Consider the following 7,500-nt stretch of genomic DNA (forward strand, 5'->3'; position numbering starts at 1 on the left):
AACCAGGGTCTAACCAGGGTCTAACCTGGGTCTAACCCGGGTCTAACCAGGGTCTAACCTGGGTCTAACCAGGGTCTAACCAGGGTCTAACCCGGGTCTAACCAGGGTCTAACCTGGGTCTAACCAGGGTCTAACCAGGGTCTAACCAGGGTCTAACCTGGGTCTAACCAGGGTCTAACCTGGGTCTAACCAGGGTCTAACCAGGGTCTAACCTGGGTCTAACCTGGGTCTAACCAGGGTCTAACCAGGGTCTAACCTGGGTCTAACCAGGGTCTAACCAGGGTCTAACCTGGGTCTAAGCAAGGTCTAACCAAGGTCTAACTAAGGTCTAACCCAGGCCTAACGAAGGTCTAACCCGGGTCTAACCAGGGTCTAACCTGGGTCTAACCAGGGTCTAACCAGGGTCTAACCAGGGTCTAACCTGGGTCTAACCAGGGTCTAACCCAGGCCTAACGAAGGTCTAACCAGGGTCTATCTCAGGCCTAATGCAGACCATAACTGTACACTGAAAATAAGATAACACCTAACAGCTAACTTCTTACACCTAAGCATTTTCTTGGTGCTAACCTAGTCCTGGCCTAACTTGGACCTAACTGCGCTCTACACTGAAAAAATGCTGCATTGGGTGAGCCTAAGATTTTACTTCATTGGGTTACATCTAAAATTTCTCAGTTGAGAAAACCCCCCCAGGAAATAGGTGACAAAGTCAAATAAAATGAATGAATCCGTATTTGAATGAAACGTATTTAAATCCAAAACAATGAAGCAATTCACCCTGGTCTGGGAGACACGAGGCCAACAGGCTCATCCTCCAAAACCGTTATTTTCACTGCACCGCACCGTAGTTTTCAGGTTTTGGAAATAACAACGAAATAAAACCCGTCCTTTGGAGGCCGCCCCATGCTGACCTCAGAGGTCAGGTCTCCTCGGAGCGCAGGGTCCCCTGTGTGAGCGGAACTCAGAGCTCCACAGCGCCACCATTCTTTCACACCGTCACATTGCAGTCGTTTAGCTGACGCTTTTATCCAAAGCGACTTACAGCTGATTAGACTCTGTCGCCCCTGGAGCAATGTGGAGTTAAGGGCCCAACAGCTGCACTGATCTCTCATTGTGGCTACACTGGGGCTTGAACCACCAACCTTTCAGGTCCCAGTCATGTCCCTTAGCTACTAGACTACAGCACCTTAGCCTCTAGACTACAGCACCTTAGCCACTAGACTACAGCACCTTAGCCACGAGACTACAGGCACCTTAGCCACGAGACTACAGGCACCTTAGCCACGAGACTACAGGCACCTTAGCCACTAGACTACAGCACCTTAGCCACTAGACTACAGCACCTTAGCCACGAGACTACAGGCACCTTAGCCACGAGACTACAGGCACCTTAGCCACGAGACTACAGGCACCTTAGCCACTAGACTACAGCACCTTAGCCACGAGACTACAGGCACCTTAGCCACGAGACTACAGGCACCTTAGCCACTAGGCTACAGGCACCATAGCCACTAGACTACAACACCTTAGCCACGAGACTACAGGCACCTTAGCCACTAGGCTACAGGCACCATAGCCACGAGACTACAGGCACCTTAGCCACTAGGCTACAGGCACCATAGCCACTAGACTACAGCACCTTAGCCACTAGGCTACAGGCACCTTAGCCACTAGACTACAGGCACCTCAGCCACTAGGCTACAGCACCTTAGCCACTAGACTATAGGCACCTTAGCCACTAGACTACAGGCACCTTAGCCACTAGACTACAGGCACCTTAGTCACTAGACTACAGGCACCTTAGTCACAAGGCCCTTTCTGTCTCGCCCCATCTTTCTGTGGGCTTTTAATTTGTTTTTCCTTGTTGATAATCCCGTATGTAAATGAGAAGATGTGAGCAGTAAATATTGCCCCTGGAAGTGGGCTGGGGGCTGTAAATAGATAATGACTGTTGATTTATAACCCCCCACCCCCCTCCTCTGCGCACTTGGGGCAGATTGTGGGCGCGGAGTCTGGGGCAGGTGGAGAGGGGTTTGTGGGGGAAGGTCCTGATGAGCCCTGTAATCAGCCCACAGCACACTGATTATCGGCTCCTCTCCTCTCCATCGCCTCCCGGGACTCTGCTCCCCTGATTGAAACAGGCCCACACTGCTCACATTTACATATGTCAGCTTCACATTCCCTCTTTCTCTATCTCTCTCTCTGTCTCTCTCTCTGTGTCTCTGTCTCCATCCCTCTCACGCTCTGTCTCTCTCTCTGTGTCTCTGTCTCCATCCCTCTCTCGCTCTGTCTCTCTCTGTGTCTCTGTCTCCATCCCTCTCTCGCTCTGTCTCTCTCTCTGTGTCTCTGTCTCCATCCCTCTCTCGCTCTGTCTCTCTGTGTCTCTGTCTGCATCCCTCTCTCGCTCTGTCTCTCTGTGTCTCTGTCTCCATCCCTCTCTCGCTCTGTCTCTCTCTCTGTGTCTCTGTCTCCATCCCTCTCTCGCTCTGTCTCTCTGTGTCTCTGTCTCCATCCCTCTCTCTCTCTGTCTCTCTCTGTGTCTCTGTCTCCATCCCTCTCTCGCTCTGTCTCTCTCTCTGTGTCTCTGTCTCCATCCCTCTCTCGCTCTGTCTCTCTCTCTGTGTCTCTGTCTCCATCCCTCTCTCGCTCTGTCTCTCTGTGTCTCTGTCTCCATCCCTCTCTCTCTGTCTCTCTCTGTGTCTCTGTCTCCATCCCTCTCTTGCTCTGTCTCTCTCTCTGTGTCTCTGTCTCCATCCCTCTCTCGCTCTGTCTCTCTCACTGTGTCTCTTTCTCTCTCTCTCTCTCTCTCTGTCTCTCTCTCTCTCTCCCCATCCCTCTCTCTCTGTCTCTCTCTCTGTCTCTCTCCATCCCTCTCTCTCTCTCTGTGTCAAATTCGAATTCAAATTCAAATGGCTTTATTGGCATGAATGGTAATAAACCGTTGTTGCCAAAGCAGTACAATATACAATAATTGTTAAAATAAATAAATAAATAATGGGGAAAAAAAAACAAAAAACAACAGCAACATCAACCATCAACAACAACAACAGCTAAATAAAAATAAAAACAACAACAACAACAACAACAACAACGTATATTTAGTAAGTGATGGTGAGAGGTTATTATGTTAATTATATAATACATAGGTGTATTATCAAGTGAATAAAAGTTGATTGAAAAATATAATGATGAAAATATCTATCAGACATATGCTTAATCGTTCATCATATGTTTTGCTGTCATATGATGTGATGCTGGTTTTAACTTTCCCTAGGAAAGCCTCCCTTAGAGTTGCATATATGGGGCAGGAGAGGAGATTCAGTTTCTATTTCTCCGGATCCACAGTGTTTACATGTTCTCTCCTCTCTGGGCTTCCATTCCTTCCTATGGCGTCCCGTCTCTATTTCCAGGCTATGGTCACTGAGTCTGTACATTGTTTAAGGTGCGTCTCTGTTTGGGGTTTTTTATATTAACAAGGTACTGTGCTAAGGTGTATTTTCTATTCAATGACCGATAACATTCTAATTTGTTGGAGCTGTTTATTTCAGTCAGCCAATTTTCAATGTATTCATTTTTGTTTTTGTTATCGAGTATTTTTAGTTGTGTTTTTGAAAGAGTATGGAGGGTGTTGTTTTGAAGATGGTATGTTTCTTTTATATGTTTCAGGGGGTCTGTCTCGGGGCGGAGGCAGTTACTCATGAATGCTCTGTGCTGGTATGATTCAGGATCAGCCTGGGCTAGATGAGCCTGGAAGTTAATAGCCCTTTTGATCATGGGGAGGGACAGAGGGAATTTACCCAGCTCTGCTCTGCATGCATGGATTGTGTCTCTCTCTCTCCCTCTGTCTGGTCTCTCTCTCTCTCGGTGTCTCTCTCTCTCTCTCTCTCTCTCTCTCTCTCTCTCTCTCTCTCTCTCTCTCTCTCTTCTCTCTCTCTCTGTTTCTCCTGTAAGGAAGAGCACTGCCCCATCTTGACCCCGCCTCTCGTCAAAAGTAAAAATAAATAAATATTATACATTTCAAAGACAAGGCAAATATTTTAAACTTAACCAAAAACAATTTGCTGAAAAAAAATTCCACAGTAAATGTTTCTGCACTTTGTTCCATTTCATTTCCCTGTATTCTTTTCTTGTTGGTCTCACGGTTTGTTTCAGTATCATTTCTTTACCTGAAGTTACAGAAGTTTTGGCCCGAATCATAAAAAAATCATAATCGTATGGATTCATTTCCAGCTAACCTCACAGGACACCAGCGTCTACTGTAATGGCGTCATTTAAAATATCCCGGAGACGCATGATGCTATTTTTTATTTTTTAATAAGAATGTGGAGGTGAAAGAAATTAAATCTGGGCTGTGTAAAGGTTGAGCTCGCCTCTGCGCTCTGCGTTCAGGTGACAGGGAGACGGTTCGTGTTTGGTTGTTGGGTTAAGGAGAACCTAAGTCTCTGGCTCGGAGATTTCAGCAGAAGAGCTCGATCTGAGTGACTCTACCACATCTCATATTCGGCTACTTCCCAGAAATGATTAACATGAAGTTATGAAGTTCTGCATGGCGACGTAATGTCGCGCCGCATAGTATTTCCGAATATGTCAGGAACAGAGAAATGCCGCGCGGTTTACATTCAGGAAATGCCAAGTTTATTTATAGATTTCATTTTATAGGTGATAATGTTGGTAGTTTTCAGGGTATCGTTATATTAACTTGTAGGCTGAGCTTTAAGAAAATACTTCATTTTTTCTGAACAGATCATATTCTTAATACCGCTAAATGAGTTTCAGTGTTCAGTTCAGTGTTATAGAAAATAAACGCGTAATAAAAAAACGATCTCATCATCGAACGGAATGCAAATATAAAACCGGAGATCTGCGATGAGTTGCCTTTAATAACTGCCAGGGCACAGGAATGCAATTAAGTTCTATTTACACAAGGAGAACGCCATTTGCTTTGTTCTCATGCATCATGTTACAGTGTGGACTTTTCAATATCTGTTAATTACGCAGTGAAATTGAGTAAGGGCTGCCCACGGCCAAAAATCAAGGGCTACTTAAAACCATAATGCGTTTTAATCTCCTCCGCGACTCAAGTGAATTCCTACCCGCCTTGGCAGGGGGACATTTGCCTTAAAACCCGGGAGAAAGTCCCCGGTGGATTGCGCTTCAGACGTGTTTTGGTGACAGCTGCGAACGCGCCCCGTCAGACGGCGAACATTTGGGTTTTGTAAACAAACAAGAGCGAGAACCAGGAAGAGTAAACAAAACCGCGTGTTTCTGCGCTAAACCAACACCGAGACACTAAACGCTTCTTCTTTCAGTGAGACAAAAAATGTGTGTGCGTGTGTGTGTGAGAGAGAGAGTGTGTGTGTGTGCATGTGAGTGTGTGCGTGTCTGTGCGTGTGAGTGTGTGTGTGTGTGTGTGTGTGTGTGAGAGAGAGAGAGTATGTGTGTGCATGTGTGTGCATGTATGCGTGTCTAAGAGAGAGTATGTGTGTGTGTGAGAGAGAGAGTGTGTGTGCATGTGAGTGCGTGCGTGTGTGTGAGAGAGAGTGAGAGAGAGTGTGTGTGCGTGTGAGAGAGAGATAGAGATTTGTGTGTGTGAGAGAGAGAGAGTGTGTGCATGAGAGAGTGAGAGTGTGTGTGTGAGTGCGTGCCTGTGTGTGTGAGAGAGAGAGTGTGTGTGTAAGAGAGAGATGGCTGATGGATACTGCTACATGAGGATAATAAGCTCTTACATGGGCTTCTCATGCCATCCATAACCACACACACCATTCATAACCACACACACCATTCATAACCACACACTCTTCATAACCACACACCCTTCATAACCACACATCCTCCATAACCACACACCCTTCATAACCACACACCCTCCATAACCACACACCCTTCATAACCACACACTCTTCATAACCACACACACCCTTCATAACCACACACCCTCCATAACCACACACCCTTCATAACCACACACCCTCTTCCTCCTCTACCTCCTCTTCCTCAGTGTGGTTCTGAAGCATGGCTGTGAGTGGCAGATTTTTAAATTTTTTAATTTTAACGAATCCTCACCTTTAATAAACCACTCGATTATTGAAATGAAACACATAAATACAATGACATGTACACACTCATTAAATATCCATAAATACCCACTAAAATGCCTTGTCACTAGGGTGGTACCCTACAGGTAGAATAAAATTGTACCCCTGTCAATACCTTAAATGCATGTGTGCATTCCTGTGAGAGGCGCGTGTTAAAGGCCCTTTCGGCTTTCATGGCAAATTTCTGAGATTGCTGCTCTCGTGCGTCTTCATATCGCGGTGTCTCTCCAGAGCGGCCCTGCGCGCTATAAACACCGCGACGACGGCTGCTTTGCTTTGAGTTCGGACCGTCTAATAAATATAAATAATAAATATAAAACACGTTTCCTAGCTGGACCCATCACGTATCATCGCAAGAATATCTCAAGTGGTTGAAATAAAAGGATTTGTTTCAGAACTCCCCGTGATGTAATGACACCCCGTAGTTCTGCTCATTCGTTCTTTCTGAGGTGCTTAATGTTGACCGTAATGTGGACACTGCATTTTAATGTGAATATAACAGTGTTATTAATGTGCTATAAAACATTACGGTCACACTTTACAATAAGGTAACATGAATTTCCATTAAATAATGTAGTTCTTAACTAATTACAGAGTTAATATGTTCAGCTCTGTTAATGTATCTGTACATCATTAATTAATGTTAACAACTACATAAGTTATTGCCAATTCATATTGGAATGAAAAAGCAAGTTAATGCATTTGTTATTGTTAACTAATTATTAGTTCATCCTATGGTTTGGTAATGCAGAAATATTCATGTAACAAATACGTTGGATAGTTGTTCACAAATGCATTAACCAATGCTTAATTAATGCCTGTGTCCATCATTCATTCATGTTAACAGCTACATGAGTGAATGCATTTGTCCATGACTCATTCATGTTAACAGTTACATTAGTTAATGCACCGTATTGCAAAGTGTGGCCAACATCTCACTGCACCACATCGTGAAGCGGAATCCAAAGATTGGATAAACTAGCTAAAACAAAGCAGTTAGTCTAATTAGCGTTTGTTTTTCCTTACCATGTCCCGCGGAGCATTTGAGCCGGGCTCCTTCCCCTTCAGACAAGCTCACCACCAGGTTTTCAAAGGGGAGCTGATTAGAATCCAAAGGTTTTCCACTCTCGTCTGTTTCATGGCGAGTTTTTCTCTAGAAGAAAGTAGGACGAAAAAAAACAAAACAATCTTTTTCCTCAAATCGTTTTTTCCATTTGCAGCTTTTAGGGCTACTGTTTGCATTCGGTTAATTGGTTCAACTAGGCGCTGAAGGTGTTAATGATCTCAGGTACCCGGAACAGTCAGGCCGAACCAATCTCTGTGGTGCAGACATTAGAGAATACAAGTGTCAGAAGAAACGTCTATGAACAGCATCACGTCTATGAACAGCAGCACATCTATGAACAGC

The sequence above is a fragment of the Conger conger genome, chromosome 9 (assembly GCF_963514075.1).
Source record: "Conger conger chromosome 9, fConCon1.1, whole genome shotgun sequence".
In the NCBI taxonomy this organism is placed as follows: Eukaryota; Metazoa; Chordata; class Actinopteri; order Anguilliformes; family Congridae; genus Conger; species Conger conger.